The sequence below is a fragment of the Tachypleus tridentatus genome, chromosome 6 (assembly GCF_004210375.1).
Source record: "Tachypleus tridentatus isolate NWPU-2018 chromosome 6, ASM421037v1, whole genome shotgun sequence".
Taxonomy (NCBI): Eukaryota; Metazoa; Arthropoda; class Merostomata; order Xiphosura; family Limulidae; genus Tachypleus; species Tachypleus tridentatus.
In genome coordinates this window covers 12,066,677-12,087,587 of record NC_134830.1, presented here as the reverse complement: position 1 = coordinate 12,087,587, position 20,911 = coordinate 12,066,677, and the positions used below count along the sequence as shown (strand labels likewise).

At 33.9% G+C, this 20,911-nt stretch overlaps 1 protein-coding gene and 1 non-coding gene across 2 annotated transcripts in view; one reads left to right on the top strand and one right to left on the bottom strand.

Annotated features, from left to right (window-relative positions):
• The window catches only part of LOC143251934 (dynein axonemal heavy chain 7-like), a 557,556-nt gene that overhangs the window by 207,434 nt on the left and 329,211 nt on the right, over window positions 1–20,911 (bottom strand). The window lies entirely within an intron of this gene.
• Window positions 13,497–13,569, top strand: TRNAA-AGC (transfer RNA alanine (anticodon AGC)). Its single transcript has one exon. It is a non-coding gene; the product is annotated as a tRNA-Ala (tRNA).

Sequence of the window (20,911 nt, the reverse complement as noted above, 5' to 3'; positions counted from 1 at the left end):
GAAATAATGGCAGAATATACAAACCCTACAAACACCAACAGTCTCACAGACATAATAGTTAAAATCATATTGAAAAACATACACAAATTCTTGCCGCAAATTTTAACCTCCATCATAAACTCAACTAAACTTGGATAACTTCACAGTTCTACACATCAATATCCAGGGTGCCCTTGCTTCCAAGAAACATGAGATTGAAGATACAACAAACTCCATAAAACCTGATGTAATTATAATTAGTGAAACTCTCCTATATAACTACCATAGATTCAAAATAAACGGCTACTCCATTATTAGACATGACAGGAAGGATAATAGAGATCCAAAAAGAGGTATTTTATTATTGTATAAGACTGAACTTATAGTTCAGGAACTTAATATCCCTTCCAGCAATGAATCTATAATTATTAATATAAAAAACGCAAAATAATACAGGCGTTACTGTGGCGGGCATCTACTGCTCGCCTAGTACAGTGTTAGATGTAAATCTATTGAATATATTGTATAATAGCAATTCTAATCTTATTATTATCGGCGACCTAAACAGTAAACATATAGCATTCAACTGTCGTAGTACAAACGCAAATGGCAATTTACTTTTTCAATTTTTGGATGAATCAAACCTGACTTTATTAAACGATGCAACACCGACACATATCTCGTACGCACACGGCACCAGTGAAATACTGGACCTATGCCTGTGTTCGTCAAATATGAGTCGCAAATTCGTAAATTTTCATGTTGGTCACGATTTGGATAGTGACCACCTTCCAGTTTGGTGTATCTTCAATCTCACCCCCCACTTAAATAAAATCATAGTTAAAGACCAACTGAACTACAAAAAAGCTAATTGGTTAGTTTTTTAAAACTATATTAAATGAAACCTTACCTCCCGAAGTACTACATATTGCCGCGGACGCATCAGATATAGATGCATACTGTCATATCATCTCTGAGTGTCTAAAACATGCAGCCAACAGTTCGATACCGAAACAAAAACACTTCACAACAACTCATTCATGGCAACCACATAAAGACATAATACACTTAATTAAAGTCAGACGTATACTCCGCAGACAGTACATTCAAAATCGCAACCCCACACTTAAAACACAGATAAACACAATAAGGAATAAAATACGAAACTTAATCAGACAACAAAAAACAAGAAAACTGGGACACCTAATGTTCCGATCTAAATCACAAAACTGATCCTAAACAATTCTGGACACACCTGAAAAGATTTACAAATAAAGGAACAACAACCACAGTATATCCACCACTGGAACTGGATGGAGAAACAGCATACACTAACACAGAAAAAGCCGAGATATTTAAAAAACATCTAGAAAACACGTTCAAGACACATCATGAACCAGACATGAACAGATACTTTTATAATACAGTTACCAACTTTATTGATCAAAACAGAAGCATTTTTTACACCTAAATTTCCAGTCAACACTATTACACACCAAGAAAAAACAAAAGACTGGAGCACTCATCAACTGATAAAACATATCACTGTAACAGAAGTCGTAACTGCCATTAACAACACAAAAAACAAAGCCCCTGGAGAAGATGGTATTCAAGCTATCCTCCTAAAACAAGGCACTCAGAGATTATATGAACACCTAACAGCGTTATTTAATCTCTCACTATCAGCAGGATATATCCCCGTTTCTTGGAAGGAAGCAATAATATTAATGTTCCAGAAAGAAGGAAAGCCAGCGAATAAACCAAACAACTACCGCCCGATTAGCTTAACCAGTTGTATTGGCAAAGTATTAGAGAGGATAATTAGTAATCGTCTGTCAGTTCACTTAGAAGAAAATTCAAATTTAGTTTGAAGTTTGACTGTGTGGGTATTTGGGTATTGATGTTGTTAAATACCCAGGAGGGTCAGGTACATTTGACCTCTTCCTCCCTCCCGAACGATTATAGCGTCTGTCTTTAGGGTTTTTTTTTTTTTTTAAAGCTTTGGGCCAGAGTAAAAGTATAACATCATACTCAGGTCCATTTCAGGGCTCGGTCCATGCATGGACGAACAAGAAGTTTTTTTTTGTTGTTTTTTTTTCCATTTATTTTTTTTTTTGTATTTTCATATATATATATTTTTTTTTGTATTTTTTCTCCTTTTTCTCGATTGAGAGAATGCTACTACTACTTGTAGTAACATAAACACTCACACAGAAAAGAAAGTAATAATAATTATTATTATTCAATACTTGAATAATAATTCAAAAAGAGAAGAAAATAAAAATAATAATAATGATTAAAAAAAGAAAATAATAATTATAAAAAATAAAAAGAAACAAGGACTAAGTGTCTAGTGCATAGTGGCCAGCTTGTGTTACATTTCTTAAATATATGTTAAAAGGGGAGAGGTATTTAGGACCATTTACATCATGTACGTGATATCTGTCGAGATTACACATTAAGTCATTTTTATGCCAATTCTTACTGAAATATTTTAGAGAATTATGCAAGAGTCTTTCAGATATTGTGTCTATGTTTGCATACTTGTGCATGAATGTGGTTGAGGTGCTACGTGGTACTTTATATGCTGAAGTTAGTACTGAATTTTGTATACGTTGAAGTTTCTGTACATGTGTGGGTGCTATGTTAATCCAGGCAGGTGATGCATATTCTATTGTTGGTCTAATGTATGTTTTGTAGATTTTAAGTATGTTGTGTGGTGATGTTCCTTGGATTTTACCTGAAAGACTTCTTGCGTAGTTTGCTCTTTTCCAGATTCGTATCAGTATGTGGTAACCACGTTAATTTTGAATCATAGGTTAGACCTAGAAATTTAGCAGAAGTAGCAGTCAGTAAAAGTGATCCATTCATATAGAGTTTTGGTGGATCTTTTTTCAGCTTATTCAGTCTGCTGAATAATATGACTTGGGTTTTTGGAATATTAATTTTGATTCTGTATTTCTGGCAGTATTCTTCGATGTTATTTAGGACTGGTTGTAGGTTCGTTGCTGCTATTGACGGAGTGGGGGCACTTTTCCAGACTGCTACATCGTCAGCGAACTGTGATGCATAACCTAAATTTAGGTCCGACAGAGGCATATTACTCACGTACATGATAAATAATATAGGGCTAACAACCCCTCCCTGCGGGACTCCTGCTTCGGGTGAAAAGGACCCTGAGTGGGCCCCATTTACATTTACTTTACACATTCTGTTTTCCAGGAAGTTGGACAGCCAGCGAATAGTTTCTTGGGGTAATGCCATTTCAAGTAATCTATGACGTAAACCATTATGCCACACTGTGTCAAAAGCTTTCTCAATGTCGAGAAAGCAAGCTACAGTGCATTCTTTTTTGTTGAAGCTGTCGGTAATTGATTCTGTAAGTCGAATCAGGTGGTCTGTAGTTTGGCGGTTTTTTCGAAATCCGTTTTGAATTTCTGGTAATTTTGAATTTTCTTCTAAGTAAACTGACAGACGATTACTAATTATCCTCTCTAATACTTTGCCAATACAACTGGTTAAGCTAATCGGGCGGTAGTTGTTTGGTTTATTCGCTGACTTTCCTTCTTTCTGGAACATTAATACTATTGCTTCCTTCCAAGAAACGGGGATATATCCAGCTGATAGTGAGAGATTAAATAACGCTGTTAGGTGTTCATATAATCTCTGAGTGCCTTGTTTTAGGAGGATAGCTTGAATACCATCTTCTCCAGGAGCTTTGTTTTTGTGTTTTTAATAGCAGTTACTACTTCTGTAACAGTGATATGTTTTACCAGTTGATGAGTGCTCCAGTCTTTTGTTTTTTCTTGGTGTGTAATATTGTTGACTGGAAATTTAGGTGTAAAAATGCTTCTGTTTTGGTCAATAAAGTTTGTGACTGTATTATAAAAGTATCTGTTCATGTCTGGTTCATGATGTGTTTTGAACGTGTTTTCTAGGTGTTTTTTAAATATCTCGGCTTTTTCTGTGTTAGTGTATGCTGTTTCTCCATCCAGTTCCAGTGGTGGATATACTGTGTTTGTTGTTCCTGTGTTTGTAAATCTTTTCAAATGTGTCCAGAATTGTTTAGGATCAGTTTTATGATTTAGATCGGAACAGAAGGTGTCCCAGTTTTCTTGTTTCTGTTGTCTGATTAAGTTTCGTATTTTATTTCTTATTGTGTTTATCTGAGTTTTAAGTGTGGGGTTGCGATTTTGAATGTACTGTCTGCGGAGTATACGTCTGTTTTAATTAAGTGTATTATATCTTTATGTGGTTGCCATGAATGAGTTGTTGTGAAGTGTTTTTGTTTCGGTATCGAACTGTTGGCTGCATGTTTTAGACACTCAGAGATGATATGACATTCAAATTTACCAGAAATTCAAAACGGATTTCGAAAAAACCGCCAAACTACAACAGACCACCTGATTCGACTTACAGAATCAATTACCGACAGCTTCAACAAAAAAGAATGCACTGTAGCTTGCTTTCTCGACATTGAGAAAGCTTTTGACACAGTGTGGCATAATGGTTTACGTCATAGATTACTTGAAATGGCATTACCCCAAGAAACTATTCGCTGGCTGTCCAACTTCCTGGAAAACAGAATGTGTAAAGTAAATGTAAATGGGGCCCACTCAGGGTCCTTTTCACCCGAAGCAGGAGTCCCGCAGGGAGGGGTTGTTAGCCCTATATTATTTATCATGTACGTGAGTAATATGCCTCTGTCGGACCTAAATTTAGGTTATGCATCACAGTTCGCTGACGATGTAGCAGTCTGGAAAAGTGCCCCCACTCCGTCAATAGCAGCAACGAACCTACAACCAGTCCTAAATAACATCGAAGAATACTGCCAGAAATACAGAATCAAAATTAATATTCCAAAAACCCAAGTCATATTATTCAGCAGACTGAATAAGCTGAAAAAAGATCCACCAAAACTCTATATGAATGGATCACTTTTACTGACTGCTACTTCTGCTAAATTTCTAGGTCTAACCTATGATTCAAAATTAACGTGGTTACCACATACTGATACGAATCTGGAAAAGAGCAAACTACGCAAGAAGTCTTTCAGGTAAAATCCAAGGAACATCACCACACAACATACTTAAAATCTACAAAACATACATTAGACCAACAATAGAATATGCATCACCTGCCTGGATTAACATAGCACCCACACATGTACAGAAACTTCAACGTATACAAAATTCAGTACTAACTTCAGCATATAAAGTACCACGTAGCACCTCAACCACATTCATGCACAAGTATGCAAACATAGACACAATATCTGAAAGACTCTTGCATAATTCTCTAAAATATTTCAGTAAGAATTGGCATAAAAATGACTTAATGTGTAATCTCGACAGATATCACGTACATGATGTAAATGGTCCTAAATACCTCTCCCCTTTTAACATATATTTAAGAAATGTAACACAAGCTGGCCACTATGCACTAGACACTTAGTCCTTGTTTATTTTTATTATTATAATTATTATTTTCTTTTTTAATCATTCTTTTTTTCTCTCTTTTTGAATTATTATTCAAGTATTGGATAATAATTATTATTATTACTTTCTTTTTTTTTCTTGTGTGTGTGTGTGTTACTACAAGTAGTAGTAGCATTTTCTCTATCGGGAAAAAGAAGAAAAATACAAAAAAAAATATATATATGATAATACAAAATAAAAAAAAAAAAATGAAGAAAAAAAACACAAGAGAAATAATAAAAAGAAAAGAAAAAAACTTGTTCGTCCATGCATGGACTGAGCCCTGAAATGGGCCTGAGTATGATGTTATACTTTTACTCTGGCCCAAAGCTTAAAAAAAACAACAAAAAAAAACTATAAAGACAGACGCTATAATCCTTCGGGAGTGAGGAAGAGGTCAAATGTACCTGACCCTCCTGGGTATTTAACAACATCAATACCCAACTACCGACACAGTGAAACTTGGAACTTGGATATTGAAACGAGGTAGTTTGTATTGTTTATTTTATAAGAACTGCGTCTCTACTTATCTTACCAAAAAAAGTGTTCAAGAATTATGAAATCTGATGTTTACTCTGATGTGTTTAATCGCATTATTCTGTATTATAAAAACTAAATAAGCTGGGTGTATTTGTAGTGATTGACTTGCAGGGCTGCGTACCAGTAGTTCAGAATTTGAGCCACAGTAGCCCGCTGAAGATACTCTCAACTTTCATCTGTTGAAAGTTATAACCGTGACAGTCAATCTCGCTACTTCGGTAAGAGTAGATGTAAAGGCAGTGAGTGCTTGTCAGTGGTGATTATTACTTCAGTCATTAGTTTCTAAGTTAGCGATAGTTATGCCTGAACGTTATGGAGTTTCTCATATGGCCATTTAGCCTACCTGTCGAGCAATAATATTACGTATCTGAAATGAGTTCATAGTGTTGGTTTTGATCTCACATGAGACAGATTTTACATCGAGTTAGTTTATCAGTAAATAATTTAACTTAAGTTTAAATAATGATAATTTCCCACTGTTATTCTTTTAGTCAGTTCAGGAGGCCTAAGAATTGTAGCCAGATAGTTGTGATTATACTTACATTGCCGTATGAGAAAAATGATTAATAAATATTCTGTTAGACAATTTTCGTTTTCTAAAGAGAAATCAAATTCTAACCATTGTAGTTTATGTGAGTTTTCATCTGTGTTTTCAGGAACAATACTGTGTTATATCATAAACAACTCCTCTTAAACTTGTTATTATTTATTATTAAGTATAATGCTACACAAGTGGCTATTTGTGCTCTGCCCTCCACGGGTGTCGAAAGCCGAGTTTTAGCAGTATAAGCTTTCAGACATACCGCTATGCCATTGGGAGCTCCTTTTAAAGTATTTCAACACTAAGAGTAATGCTTCACTGCACGAAGAATTTCCCTACTAGACTGAAACAGTAAGACTTAATAAATGTGTCATCAACTTGGATGTGAGCTTGTCAAAAAGAGGAGAAAGTGTCGGAAAGTATTATTTTTTCCGCTGGGTGTCGCTTTGGGCTAAGAGAACTGGTCTTATAAAGTATGTGAGATTAAAAAATAATGGTAACTGGACAGAACGTAAGGTTTAATATCCAGCACTGCCAAGAACCTGGAAGCGATGTGAAAAGATAAGATTTATGGTCAGTGAGAATCATACCCACATATTTTGTTTTTCCCGTTCATATAAATTTAGACTTGAAAGACTTACTTGTGAGGACTGCAATAAGGCATTAGTGATCATGTACGCCCTCTCTAGTTGACCATCGTCAATAAGATTGATGCAGAAGAGAAGATGAGTGATTCCAAGCAGAGAAAAAGAAGCGCAGTAGCTTTGATGGCTTTCCTGTAAAACAGTTATTTGTTCTAATCTAACATTTATTTTCATTTGGAAAGCTGTTTACATTTCAAATGAATAAAATCACTAAGATATTTCGTGGATTGTCGTTTTATTTCTAGTGATTCTGAGGCTACGTCTGATTTTTATTTTATAGATTAATTTTGAAAACTCTGATGAATCCTGGAAGCTATATCTAATTATCTTAATATTTAATCTTGTATAACAGTCACAGCCTGATATAAATTTTAGAGTAAAGAGTTAATTTTTAAAGAATACACAATTCTATAAATCTCTCAACATCTGGGGTTTCTGATATATAGGTGAGTATATATAAATATAGATATCGTAGTAAATGGAGCGAGAAAGTGTATGAGAACCAACGTATAGTATTTATATATACACCAACTTGTAGTTGTTTGAGTCGAGTTTCTTTTGTTCCTATATTATCATGCTTTTCTCCATGTTTAGAAGAAGTTTTTTTGTCCCCATATATTTTTAAGCTGATGTTTGTACTAAATAGATAAATAATAGAAACCTAATGGGGATCTATGTTTTCATATAATGAGACATACACTACTAAATTGGACAAAAGTCTGGTGTACTTCTCCTGTCAAACCAAAATGAGGCCAGCATGACCAGGTGGTTAAGGCACTCGACTCGTAATCTGAGAGTCGCGAGTTTGAATCCCTGTCACACCATACATGCTCGCCATTTCACCATTGGGATGTTATAATGTGACGGTCAATCCCATTATTTGTTGGTAAAATAGTAGCGGTGGATGGTGATAACTAACTGCCTTCCATCTGGTCATTAACTGCTAAATTAGGGACGGCTAACGCAGATAGTCCTCGTGTAGCTTTGCACAAAACTCAAAACAAATCGATGTACTTTCGGGAAAAGGCGAATATACAACATTCAAAGAAACAAATAACGATGGGTAAGTTAAACGAAGAAAAACTCCAAAAGTATTTGTAAAATATTAAAGACACTAGAAAATTTGAAGATATACCACATTCTCTGCTAGTTATATAATAAATATTCAAATAATTTGGTTTAATTGATCCATTAATAGTCATCTCTATGTATCCCAAATCATGACTTTTGTATCTATCCATATAAAAATGACGTCCGTATTTTGGTTTGTTTGTTTGTTTTTGAATTTCGCGCAAAGCTACACGAGGTTTATGCGTTAGACGTCCCTCATTTAGTGTGTAAGACTGAAGGGAAGGCAGGTAGTCATCGCCAACTCTTAGGCTATTCTTATACCAACGAATAGTAGGATTGACTGCCACATTATAATGACCCCACTGCTGAAAGGGAGAGCATGTTTGGGAGAACGAGGATTTGAACTCGCGACCTTCGGATAACTAGTCTAGAGTCTTAACCACCTGACCATGCCTGGCCTCTGTATCCAGGTAGAAATAGTTTTTAAAAGAAGGTTTTGATGTGTATTTTATATCGATATTCTTTCAATCTAAGCAATATTTTTTATTGATTACAGAGCAGGGAATGGCTGAAGAAATATTAAAAATACCACCACTAAAAGAACCAGTAGAATGATAAAAAAGAACAATTGACACTTGTGTAAACATAAGATAGATATTCTTATTTATATTTTATACGTTATTAAAATATCCGTACAGAAATGTTTATCGTAGTTCTAATCACTTCTAAGGTGTTTAAAGGATCCTTGGATTTCTACATAAAGAAATTTCCGTGAAAAATACAGGAGTATTTAGTTGTAGAATACATTTTCAAATAATTAAGGTTACTTGAGCTGCTGAAAGCGCCACTAAAACAATCAGTAAATGAATTTTTTGTCCAGGATTATTTATTCTTCAAATACACGTGTATAAAGGTAACTCAATGTCAACGTCTTCGATATAAAGAGTTTTTAATAACCTTTCGATTGAATGCTTTGTAATATCTGTAATAATTCACATTAAGACGTCGACTTCCTTTCTTTGCCACTAAAAACACTAAAGATTGTAACCACTTGTCAAGAGAACTTCTAAGTGTATGTTAAAACACAGAAATGTTTTGTTTTATTTTATTTTATAAAAAGAAACATGAGTGTAATGCAGAAGGAAGAGATTAGCACATAAGAAAATAAACTACATACTATGAGAGCCGTAATCATGGGTCCTGTAAGGATCCATATGTAATATGTTTTTCCGTACCCTTTCTAACATGGCGTATTGAGGTACCGAGCCATGATTATTGACCTTGAAATAATAAATAGTAACGGCAAACCTCAAAATGAAAGACTGCTACAATACTATGGAACGGCAAATTACAACAACAAATAAAAGTGTTACGTCCTGACGTAATACATACTTGTTATAGCATTACATACCCTAGTGAAGCAGATCTTTGGGAAAAGAAACTGTTTGTTGTTTGTTTGTTTTTGGAACTTCGCACAAAGCTACTCGAGGGCTATCTGTGCTAGCCGTCCCTAATTTAGCAGTGTAAGACTAGAGGGAAGGCAGCTAATCATCACCACCCATCTCTTGGGCTACTATGATACCAATGAAAAGTGGGATTGACCGTCACATTATAACGCCCCCAGGGCTGGGAGGGCGAGCATGTTTGGCGCGACTCGGGTGCGAACCCGCGACCCTCAGATTACGAAGCGCACGCCATTACGCGCTAGGACATGCCAGGCCGAATACCACCACTTAAAGAATCAGTAGAATGATAAAAAACAACAAGTGACATTTCTTTATGTTGTAAACATGAATAGATAGATATTCTTATTTATATTTTTATATGTTATAATAACATCCGTACAGAAATGTTTATCGTAGTTCTAATCACCTCTCAGGTGTTTAATGGATCCTTGATTTCTACATAAAGAAATTTTCGTGAAGAAATACAGGGATTATTTGTAGTAGAATACAAGTTGAAATAATTAACGTTGCTTGAGCTGCTGAAAGCGCCACTAAAACAATCACTAAATGAATTTTTTCTACAATTATTTATTCTTCTAATGCACATGTATAAAGGTGACTCAATTTTAACGTCTTCCAAAGTAAATAGTTTTAATAACCTTTCGATTGAATACTTTGTAATATCTGTAATAATTCACATTAAGACGTCGACTTCCTTTCTTTGTCACTTAAAACACTAAAGATTGTAACTACTTGTCGAGATGACTTGAAACTGTATGTTAAAACACAGAAATGTTTTGTTTTATTTTATTTTATAAAAGAAACATGAGTGTAATGCAGCAGGAAGAGATTAGCACATAAGAAAATAAACTACATACTATGAGAACCGTAATCATGGGTCCTGTAACGATCCATATGTAATATGATTTTCAGTACCCTTTCGAACATAGCGTATTGAGAAACCAAGCCATGATTATTGACCATGTAATGGTAAATAGTAACAGCAAACCCGAAAATGAAAGACTGCTACAATACTATGGAACGGCAACCAAACTATGGAACCATAGTGAAGCAGATCTTTGGGAGAAGAAACTTATTATCATTGGACCCCTAGTAGTTACTTCATCACATTTAATCTACACAAGACACTAAGAAATTTATCAGACTTACTAATTACTTTGACTCATTCACGCATGTAGATCTTAAAAGTCTGTTGGGTAGGTACTTCATTACGCTACTGGCACGTTGTTAAATCACGTGTAATTAACCATTATAACTAATGAACAAAATAAATAAAAGTTCTGCTCACATAATACCTTTCAGGCGTGTTTGTTGAAAAGATTAATGTGTTATGTTTACACATGGAAATGTTACCGTGTTAAAAACAATGAACTCTGAATGATGTTCACTAATATGGATATAACTTCTTAATCTACTCTCTTAGCACACAGCTACACAATAGGCTATCCATGCTCTGTCCACCACGTGAATAAATCCCAGCTTATAAGTCAGCATACTGCAGCTGTGCCACTGGTTATATTGATTTTTGTCAGGTCGTGTTCCATACTTGATGTGAAATATTTTGTTGTTGTTGTTTGGGTTTTCTGTTATGTTTTCTATTTATTTTCCTAAGTAAATACGTTGTGTATATTTAAGGTAAGTATGCTTGTATTTCGTTACGAACAATACACATACTTAGAGTCATTTTCATAGCATGTTTTGACCATTTTATGTATTGTGTTTATACCCCTACCTGTGAGACTGTACTAGTATATATAAAGCACGGTGGTACATTGTAACTGAATAACTGTTATCTAATTAAACGTGGTTCAAGTCTTTCCCATAGAAAAGTTCTTGATGTTTTAATTAAGTATTTATTTTTAAGTTCTTGAGAATTGTTAAAACCTTTTAAATCTTTCAAAGTTTGTTACTGATTAATAAAATCTATATTATATAATTATTTCTAGAATATAATTTAACATTTAGTGTTTTTTTTTAATAATCCAGATGTTATTACATTCATTAAATCATCTGTTAACTTACCAGCTGGGGTGATTTTATACCAAATTATTTTCTAGCTCCTTCATTTGTATTTAAAACTTAGTAATCAAAACTGTTTTAGTGACAAAAGTTTTCATGAGAAAATCGCCAATTAACTGAAAAGCATGAGAAAAAAAGTATAGTAAATGGAGAACAAAAACTGTTTATTTATTTCACTATTTGTTGTTATTGAACAAATCTTAACATTATTGAATTATGTATTGATTTTATTTGCGATACATATTTATTTACATAAAGATTCATTTATTCGCTCAATTTTACTTAAAACAGAATTCATCACTATTATCCCGCGCTGGTACAGTGGTAAGTCTATGGATTTACAACGTTAAAACGAAGGATTCGATTCTTCTCGGTGGACTCAGCAGATAGATCGATGTGGCTTTGCTACAATAAGAGCACAAACATTCATCACCTATAATCACCACATCTGTGTGTGTGTGTGTGTTTTCTTATAGCAAAACCACATCGGGTTATCTGCTGAGCCCACTGAAGGAAATCCAACCCCTGATTTTAGCGTTGTAAAGCCGAAGACATACCGCTATATTAGCCACATCAAACTAATAAGTTAAAACATTCCAGGCCAAGTATAAGCTACATAACTATCACCATCTTTATAGACATTTCTATACAATGTTTTTTGAAACCGTTGACGATTTAACTGTTGTAATAACATCAGGATTGTTACAAAAGCTGATTAAATTCTCGTGGTTAATGTTGCCCCTATGATTCTACTTCCTTGCTTTACGTAATATAACACATTATCTACAACTATAACAAAACTAAATTATTGTTAGATTTAGTACATATGGTAAGATGTCTCATATCAGCTTGATATATGTATTAAATTGTAAATTATTCACAAAGGCTTAAAACTAAGAGCCACATCTAGAATATAAAACTTTATCACTTATATGTTATTACATAAATTTCTGGGCGACCAGCCACATGAATCTGTACAACAGATCTAAGTGGTTATATTTCCTCATGAAGTTTTCTGATATGTTTTTGTCTTTCTTCTACTGTAAGACACATCTGTGTTTCTTCTTTCACTGTTATTTAACAGAGACTTATCATTCATGTTCATGAAGTTAGCAGATATATGGCAAAATAAGATATAATTTGTGTGTTGGTTTGGAGCCATTTGGGTGTTACCTGTGTTAACTATTACTAATTTGAAATGATAGACGATACAACAACATCTCGATTTAGTTTTTAGCAACAAATAATAAAATTAACCATCACGTTATAACGCTCTCACAGCTGTAAAGTTGAGCACCATCGGTGACAGGACGTGAACTCGCGTCCCGGTAGTTGTTATTCGATTAACACAAATAAAGACATGTTAATAAAGATGAAGATATGCTGCATTAAAACATAACATTTACTTACAACTTTGAAATGTTGGTGTTATGTGACAGAAATATTCTTTTATTTTATATTAACTCACTTTTATCATTATACTCATAACTTTGTTTCAAAATAAACCGATCGTATTTTGAGTGAAGAAAGAGACGTTACGTGTTTTATTACTTCAAATATTTTATAAAGTTTTTTATAGTGTCAAGTGAATCATGAAACCTGTACGTGAAATATGTGTTACCTAACCCGACGTTTACTTACTGACATACTTTCGTATCACTTGCTAAACCAGTTCTAATACACTTTAAACGTTAAAAAAAACAAAAAAAACTCGATATTTGTTTTAATTAAGTATTGTACCATTAAAGTTTAAGACATAGGGGACGTAGCTCAAGTGGTAGAGCGCTCGCTTAGCATGTGAGAGGTACCGGGATCGATACCCGGCGTCTCCAATCTTCCACTTTTAAAAGGTTTTATAGTTACAGACACACATTCCGTGAGAAAAGTATCTGTCTATTACAAGTACATAGTACTCTAAAAATTAAATGACGAAGTACATATTTCAGTTTTCTCTTGTCATAACTAAATTTATTTATGAAGAACATATCAGGTAGCAAGTGAAGTTTGAAGCAACTCCAACTGATCTCACCTCACCGAAGGAGAATACAACTCAATGTTCCCGATATAAGGCTGTTACGTGAAACCACGCATTTGTCATTAAATCTCGAAACAAACACCAACATGGATCTTTAGCTGCTCGTTTTGTCGGCGTGTACCTTCATCTTGTGTACCCAAGTAGTCAGGTGATATTTTACAGAGAACGAGGTGGGCAGGGCGTTCCACATGCTGGAAGATCGCCAGACCTATAGGAGGATGGCACAGAGCGTCGGTGTGTCACTGAGCGTCATCAATCGACTTTGGTGATGAAACCAGGAGACGAACTCTTATGGTAGGAGACCAGATCAATGGCGTCATCGCTTCACAACAGCCAGATAGGACCGCTACATCATGACTACCGCTCTACATAAGATGAAGTAATTTATTCTTTCCAAGTTATGTACATTAAACTGTGACTATATTATCCATACGTAAAGCCTCGTGTGAGTGTTTTAAACACTCAAATATATGAAACTCTTGAACTTGTAATTGCATTCCTGAGAACTTGATGGTTTGTGTTTTTAACTAAGAGTTAGACAAACATGTTTCGTATTATTTGTCAAACTGAAATTACAATCTTAATTACATAACAGAACCAGTTATCTTTCTTAACCCCATCCTACTCGTGTTATTTTTACCTTATAAAATACTTGGATATTGATGTTCAAATTTTGATCTCAGTGGACTTTAACTAAAACTATTATATTATTAGATGACTTTGGAACTCCAAAGAAATATCTCAACTTCATGTGTCAACCAGTAGAAAAGATGGAAGAAACAAGAGAAGCTGACATATTAGTATAATGATACCAAACCATGAAGAGGGGTATTTGACGCAAATGTATTTGGTGTTTGTTACCATGGTTACACCAAATTGGAACTCAGCTAGTCCCTGATCTATTTTGTACTAAGTTATTTTTATTTTTGCATATATTATGTGCTCTAATAAATACAGACACTAGTGTTAGTGAAGAAAGTTAAATTGATTTTTTTATTTGTACTTAAACGTATTGTTGAGAAACGGAACGTATATGATTAATAAATTTGAAATATGTACAGTTGGTTGTTTGTTGTGATATTCTTGTACTAAATGGTACATGTTTTGTTCAGGGTTTATTATTAATTCATGGAATATATACAAATGTGTTTTCAGGCACGTGATGAAGACTTAGAGAGATGTTGCAGTGTATGATAAAGGACTTCCCGAAACATTGAAAGGTTCGAAAATACAATGGCAACTAAATTAATGCCATATTCATTAAACGATTTAAAGATATATTAATAATTCTTTGTTTGTTTTACAATTTAAGAAATCTAAATAATGGGCTTTGTCTAATGATAGTGACGTTTTCTCTGTTAAGCTTAGGTAAGCATCACGGGCAACGTTTACAAATTATCATATAAAATATAAAGATACAATACTTCTTTAGAATTATGTGAAGCGTTTGTTTGAATTTCTTACAAAGATTCGTGTTAGTATTACGCAATTTAAGTTAACCATGGATTCGGTATGTTTCAATATAGACAAATTTCTACAACCGATTACGTTTTATGCCAGGGTGGCCAAACTTGCTTAACGTAAGAACCACATACAATAAACTTCAGATGTTTGAGAGCCGCAAGACATGAACAAATATTATACACACCTTTTATTGTTACATGTACATATTGTTTCATAAATTTTATATAAATGTTAATAAATACATGTACGTAATAATATTTATCCGTGTATGTATTTTTAAACTGTTAATTCCGGCTTATGTTCCGAATTAGCTCCGTCAGGTGTTGATTTGTAAGGATTGCACGATGCTTTGACTTCACAAACATCATTACAGGTTACAGTGATTCACAGCAGTATGTTGTGCTGAAAATGAGATGAGTCGCACACTGATTTTTTTTTTCTGTTCAGGATATTTTATTTCTTGAACTTGCTTCCAGAACGCTGTTTAGAATGGGATTTATGGATCATCTTGTGACCCAAATCCTCCTGTATTTTTATTAGTTCCATTTCCACAGCAGATGATTCTGTAACAAGATGATCGACAATTGGACAATCATCACTGAACACATCAAGCATGAACGGATTTACAAGAAAGGCGAAGCAGGGCTTTAGCTGATGCAAGTCCTCAAACCTTTTAGCAAATTTTGAAGCAGTTCTTGTAATTTATCATTGTATTCTTCCAATTTGATGTCTTTTATTTCAATATCAGATAATGTATTTACTCTCATTTTGAGATTGGGAAAGTAACTGAAGTGTCTTGACAATATGTCTCTTTTAAAAGTCTAATTTCATTTTGAAAATGAAAATTGTCTGAGTAAGATCAGGAACAATCTTATCCTTCGTGTGGAGTGCCAAGTTGAGAGTTTGTAGATGAATCATATCAGTAAGGAACATTAGATCTTGCACCCATTCATCATTTCCATTTGAGGATAGAATCTTTTCTTTTCTTCAAGAAAAGTAATAATAGGCTTCAACAGATCCACAAAACTATTTAAGATATTGCTGGTTGACAGCCATCTCACAATGCTGTTTTTATTATTTATATGTGGAGACATTATTAAATCATGGATTAACTTCAATGTATGAGGTAAAGTTAACATTGGTAATTGTTCCAGCTACATCGATACATTTGATACAATAGAGACACGTTCACCACTATCTGTCAATATTTTCAATTTGTTTTTATTATTTATTTGTTAAGACATTATTAAATCATGGGCGGGTTCACTGTAAAAGATAAAAGTTAACACTGATAATTGTTCCAGCTTTGTAGGTACGTTTGATACAGTAGACACACGTTCACCACTATCTGTAAATATATCCAATTTTTCACAAGCTTCTTCACTATTTTCAAAATATTTTGTTAACACATCATAACTGAATATTTATAATTATCATAATCGTTTGTAAATAAAAAAATGTTTTATACTTAAAATTAATGGTGAGAAATATATTTCTGTACATAAATATTAAAATTATATGATTATTTATTGATACTTTTATATTATCACAGAACCAGTTTTATGTTTATTCTCCACTCACTGGCATGTTGTGATTTGCTGGTACTTCTAAATATCTGTAACATGCTCCAATCACTATTGGCACTGTTGATCCATTTGTTAACTTAAGTTGATTGTTAGTCGTGTACTGATTAACCATGGAAATGGAACTTTCTTCTCATAGTAAATCGGGCATCTTTTATTGATTCTCTTTCTTTTGGCAGCAGCATCTATGTTGACAGTCAAACTTTCTAGTTTCTTAACAACACCATCTATAGAAGTTGCTATAGCAAGTTTATACTGAGATTTCTGATGTTCCTTGTTAGTAATGGACTTCCATTTCTTCGCAACGTTACATATTTTATAAATAACATTTCTTTATCCATTTGTCTGTCATCCCCACGTAACCTTTGGTAGACTCCCGTTTCTAGTCAACTACCAGTTTTTGTTTTAAATAATAATGTCTTCAAAATGAGACAAACGTATGTACAAAAATTATTTACACCATGAAATATTACAGTTGTATCCAAAACTCTAAATAATTAATCTTTATTTTCAAATATCCACCTGGGCTGATTCAATTACTTAAGATTATAATTGACAATATAAACTATTTTTCTCACAGTACTTACTTTTACTCACAGTACTATTAGTAAATTATTCACTCAGTAAGTGCCCCATGGGTTACAACGGTTGTGTCATAACTTTAAACAAATTGTCTACTTCTCATTAAAATCCACAGAGAATGGTTCAATTAATATAGATCCCCCTTTTACAATACAAATTATTATATTTATTAAACTTTGAAACTAACTTTATCATATCGCCAGATATGGCTAATTATTCTCACACCAGCTAACTTCACGTTTTCTCTCATTGACTAATTTTCTGAGAAAAGAACAATTTTTCTTAATCTAGCTCACAGTTGGTTGGTAGCCCATATATTTATAAATTGTTCATTGAGGCCTCAAACTTTCTATAAACTACGCAGTGACGTTTGAGTGTAACAATACAAACTTGAGTTAACATAAAAATACAGTAACTTGGGGTCAATAATTGACTTACACAATGTACGAGTCTGACCCCGTTGGACCCGGCATGGCCAAGCGTGTTAAGACGTGCGACTCGTAATCTGAGGGTCGCGGGTTCGCATCACCGTTGCGCCAAACATGCTCGCCCTTTCAGCCGTGGGGGCGTTATAATGTGCGGTCAATCCCACTATTCGTTGGTAAAAGAGTAGCCCAAGAGTTGTCGGTAGTTGTCTTCCTTCTAGTCTTACACTGCTAAATTAGGGACGGTTTTCTATATCCATAAAATATTAATTACTAATTTGAAATAATTCTTTCCCCAACTTGTGTGTCTACAGTGAAGTTATAATTTATAAAGCTTCTGTAATAAATAATCATTTTCTTTGAAACAAACATGGATTTTTAAAGCGATAAAACAGACAATTTTTAAATACTTTATAACTTTTTATTTTCCATTTACATACATTTTATTTTAATTTTTTTATCGATGTGAAGTTTGTGAAAATTCGGGACAAGAAAACATAAATCGAGTTCCACTGTCTCTTATTAGTGAAGAAAATCGTCCGATCATAGAAGTTCTTCTATTGTTGTCTAGCATCTGGCTTTCTAATTCGGTTAAACACTAGTCAAAAAATTCTTGTGGATCTAAATATGTTTCAGGAGCTTACGTTTCTCAATTTTTCTATCTACTCTAGTCCTCTGAAGATTCTGACTCTGATGATTTCCTTTCATGAAACAAATCTCGCAGTTCTTTAAAGTAAAGAGGTCTCTTTGATTTATATTTCGTAAATTTGTTGTGACGTCTACAATGTGAAGGTACCTTCTTCCTTTCAGTTAACAGAGTTTCCGATATATATGAGAATATTGGTTGATAATAATGAGGCTGTGTTGATATAAAATATTTGGCATGTGATCCTTCAAGACTCGTGATAATGTTTGTTATTTTACTTGAGGCATTACTATTTTGAATGTCCTTCCTATTGCTAAAAACATTCGCCTTTGTTTCTTTCTAAAAATAACAAGAATCAGGATAGGTTGATGTTAGTTATCATTATATAGAAATTACCTCCTGGAAATTAATACAATTAAACTACCGATAACTGGGCTTTATAAATTTAGTGGATATCAATTAAAATATGTTTTCGAACAACACTTTTATTGAAATATCCAAATTTTGAACAAACTGATTGACTCTCTATATTGATTTCTAACAAGTGAAAAGGGAAGGTAATGTTTATCTTATGCATATCGAAATATTTAAAACTTTACTTCGGGGAAAAACTCTGCAGAAAGTATGATATGTCTGCAGTACTAAACAGAACAAAATGTAAACAATTACTAACAAGCGTTATTAGAAATTTGAGAATTTCAAAATAATCAAACTAAAAAAGAAATTGAAATAAAAAACGTTGGTACTAACAACTATACTTTTGAGAATGATAAATTGCGTGATGTATATTTTAATTTAGTTACTGCAATTATCGAGAATTTCACTCTACGTTGTTTTTGTTGGTTTTATCAGAAAACTTCAAAACGGACTATCTGTGTCTGCTCACCAAACAATTTTTTACACTTAAAACTAAAACCAAACACATTTTTACAGTTAAAACTATAACAAAACAACTTTTTACACTTAAAACTAAAACCAAAGACCTTTTTACACTTAAAACTAAAACCAAACAACTTTTTACACTTAAAACTCAAACCAAACACCTTTTACACTTTAATACCAGACTTTTAGAGTTATAAGTCTTCGTTCGTATTACTGGGCTCTACCAGATGTCCTTAATCTATGGGTGCCTTTGTATTTAAAATTCGAATATTTTAATATTTGTTTGTAAGCAGTTTAACGTCGAGATGGCACTGTGAAATTCATCAATATCGATTTGAACGAAAGCGCAAAAAGAATACGAACACGACAATTCTGTTCCGATCTAAATCACAAAACTGATCCTAAACAATTCTGGACACACTTGAAAAGATTTACAAATACAGGAACAACAAACACAGTATATCCACCACTTGAACTGGATGGAGAAACAGCATACACTAACACAGAAAAAGCCGAGATATTTAAAAAACACCTAGAAAACACGTTCAAGACACATCATGAACAAAACATGAACAGATACTTCTTTAACACAGTTAACAGCTTTATTGATCACAACAGAAGCATTTTTACACCTAAATTTCCAGTCAACACTATTATACACCAAGAAAAACAAAAGACTGGAGCACTCATCAACTGATTAAATATATCACTGTAACAGAAGTCGTAACTGCTATTAACAACACAAAAAACAAAGCCCCTGGTGAAGATGGTATTCAAGCTACCCTCCTAAAACACGGCACTCAGAGATTATATGAGCTCCTAACAGCGTTATTTAATCTCTCACTATCAGCAGGATATATCCCCGTTTCATGGAAGGAAGCAATAATTTTAATGTTCCAGAAAGAAGGAAAGCCAGCGAATAAACCAAACAACTACCGCCCGATTAGCTTAACCAGTTGTATTGGCAAAGTATTAGAAAGGATAATTAGTGATCGTCTGTCAGTATACTAAGAAGAAAATTCAAAATTACCAAAAATTCAAAACGGATTTCGAAAAAACCGCCAAACTACAGACCACCTGATTCGACTTACAGAATCAATTACCGACAGCTTCAACAAAACGAATGCTCTGTAGCTTGCTTTCTCGACATTGAGAAAGCTTTTGACACAGTGTGGCATAATGGCTTACGTCATAGATTACATGAAATGGCATTACCCCAGGAAACTATTCGCTGGCTGTCCAACTTCCTGGAAAACAGAATGTGTAAAGTAAATGTAAATGGGGCCCACTCAGGGTCCTTTTCACCCGAAGCAGGAGTCCCGCAGGGAGGGGTTGTTAGCCCTATATTATTTATCATGTATGTGAGTAATATGCCTCTGTCGGACCTAAATTTAGGTTTTGCATCACAGTTCGCTGACGATGTGGCAGTCTGGAAAAGTGCCCCAGTCCGTCAATAGCAGCAACGAACCTACAACCAATTATAAATAACATCGAAGAATACTGCCAGAAATACAGAATCAAAATCAATATTCCGAAAACCCAAGTGATACTATTCAG